This window comes from Mastomys coucha, unplaced genomic scaffold, assembly GCF_008632895.1.
Source record: "Mastomys coucha isolate ucsf_1 unplaced genomic scaffold, UCSF_Mcou_1 pScaffold23, whole genome shotgun sequence".
Classification (NCBI taxonomy): Eukaryota; Metazoa; Chordata; class Mammalia; order Rodentia; family Muridae; genus Mastomys; species Mastomys coucha.
Window position 1 is genome coordinate 82,655,541 of NW_022196906.1, and position 2,803 is coordinate 82,658,343.

General features: G+C 49.4%; 1 non-coding gene across 1 annotated transcript; it reads left to right on the forward strand.

The window, feature by feature from the left end:
* Positions 1 to 338: 338 nt before the first annotated feature.
* Positions 339 to 469, forward strand: LOC116074135. Its single transcript, XR_004112099.1, has one exon. It is a non-coding gene; the product is annotated as a small nucleolar RNA SNORA17 (small nucleolar RNA).
* Positions 470 to 2,803: the final 2,334 nt, after the last annotated feature.

Below are 2,803 nucleotides of genomic sequence, written 5' to 3' on the forward strand. Positions count from 1 at the left end.
TAGTATAAAATAAAACACTGACTTCATTTCTCATGTGCCAGCACTCAGTTTTGTGCACTCCATCTTGAAGATACTGCTACTCAGGGCCAGCCTCTGCACCTGAAGAGCCCACACAGGTACCCTGAGGGTTATATCACAGATCCCCGTTCTCTGCTATCAGAAGGACAGCAAAAGGAGTCGATGTTCCTGAAGGCTCGTCTTGACAGTCAGGCCCAACTAAAGGCCTTTTGACCTCCATGGAGGCTCCAACAAAAGAAACCAAATTTCCTCCACAAACAACACACACCAAGACTGAAATAGAATGTTCTTGCCTTCACTGAATAGTAGGAAAAACATGCACCATCCCTAGAAGCTTTGCAGGTATGGCTGCTATGTCACATGCATATCTGTAGGTGGCAGAGAGGAGAGAAGCTATGTCCACACTCAATATTCTGACCTGTGAACAGCAAATGATTAGTAGCCTAGCAAACTCTGAAATGAGCCTGAGACAATCACCAGATGGGCTTCCATGGCAGGGAAGGAGCTGGAGACTAAAAGGCTGATCTCAGGCTGGGTGGGAGTGACCCTGAGACAGATGACCCTCACATTGGGGCACTCAGGTAGGCCTGAGAGAGGATCAAGCCCCAGATGACCACCATACCGGTGTTGTGAGGTCCAGACAGGGAGCTAAACTGAGATGACCACCATCCAAGAGCTAAGCAGGCCTTGGGGATGGGGGTAGGGGGCAGACCATGCCCGAGATGACCCCTGCCTGGTACCGTAATTCGAGAGCAGAGCAGAGCACTCATAGGACAACCCCAGTTATTCAGAGACCTTGGGTGCCACTAAGAGGAGCAAGTAAGTTATAGAGAAATGGAAGAGAAAGAGAAACAGAAGAATGTGAGCACAATGAAAAGAGGCAGAACTAGAGACTCAAGGGTAGTGAGGAGCAGCCTGACGTGAGTAGCCAGCTATGCTACCTGGGACCAGGGGCCACACCTGGGTCTGTGATCCTACAGCAACAAGGCCAGACATCCCTGGTCTGGCCTGCTTCCTGAGGATGTGCTGATGTCTGAGGGCTATGCAGAAATGGCCCCACCCCTCACTTGGGAATCACAGGAGTGCTGACTCTGGGGTCTCAGAGCAAGAGAGCTGGCCTGACCCCTAGCCAGTTACAGTACTAGGGAGAATGTGCCTCACATATTATGGGAGCTGTAGGTAAGCTGGCCCTCCCATGAACTGGTATGAACAAGGGAGAGACACCATCTTTCTCCCTTCCCTCTTACTACCTGTGACAGTCAGGAGACCTGGTCCCGAGGGTATGAAAGCAGGAGAGCTGTCCCTGCCCCTCACCAGCTGCCGCACTTGGGAGAGCGGGTCCTGCATCTTGACTGAGCAGCACAGTAGAGCTGACCCTAGTAGCAGGGATAGGAGCCAGCTTGCCCTGAGGGTGTGAACATGGGAGAGCTGTCCCTGCTACTTGTCTGCCGTGTGGTGACATGGTTGAGGAGAAATGCCCACTCCCATCCCTTGTCACCTACAACAGTCAGGAGACCTGGAGGTCATCAGGTCCAAGAGAGCTGTCCCTGACCCTCACCTGCTGGAGTACTCACTGGGGAAAGCAGGCCCTGCACCTGGACTGAGCTTGCCCTGGACATGGGAGATGGCGGGGAGCTGTGTCCAAGGGTATGAGCCTAAGAGATCTCGCCCTGCCCCTTCTCTTCTGTGCAGTGGTAGGCACAAGGGAGAGATGCCCTCCTCACCACCCTCATCTCTCATCACCTGTGGCAGCAGAAAAGCTGGCTTTGGGGTCATAAGAGTAGGAGAACTAGCCCTGTCCTTCATCAACTGCTACACTCTGGAGAGCTAACCCTGCACCTTGCCTGGGCAGCAGAGTAAAGCTGGCCCTGGTTGAGGGGGTTGCCAGTGAGCTGGCAGGAAGGCGTAATAGCAGGAGAGGCAGCAGGCGGACCAGCTCAGATACCTTTCAGAGCTAGATCCAGGGCTTTGAATTGGCACATCCCACTACCTTATCGATGAACTGCTGGAGTGCAGGAAGAGGTTGGGCCTACAGATCCAAACCTACAGGATCTCCATGACACAAGGCAACAACAGGGTTTCCAAGAGAAAGGTTGGAAGTACACTATCAATACTGGAACCTCACTGGTGAGGTTCCAGTATTGATAGTGTAGCCAAAGACAGAGGCCTCATACCAGACCAGCGACTCATTGCAATGAACATTTCCAAGCAAAGAAGTGTGGACAAAAGGGTATCCTGTGTAGTGTGGTATGCATACTACAGCTTCCACAATGAGATTTTTTTCTATGTTTGGGGGAGGTTACAAGGGTTGATGGAGGGTATGAAGGGAAGGGGAGATGAGTGGAATTGGGCTCATGATGCAAAATTCACAAAGAACGAATAAAAAAGATTTTTTAAAAAAAGGAAACAAATTACATAACCCATACACGCTCCATAGAATCTACTCACTACCGCCAAAACAGAAATTCTAACTAAAGCCAAGCTTTTAGTGTCCTCTGACTCTCTGTTACGCTTTCCCTAATGCTCATTACACTTGGTATTGCCTCCACAAAAGCACTGAGAATTTGGGGATGACACAGCATGGATGTCCCCAAGGTACAGCTCCCATCAAAGATGACTCTGCTACATCCACTTGACTTAGTCATTTGGGGTAATACTGTAATCACATCTCTCTTTTAGCCTCAAGGAATTTTATTATTTTATAATTACCTAAAATCATGTGCAATACATAGAAACACACATTTTTATTATTATTATTACATATATATATATATGTATATATATA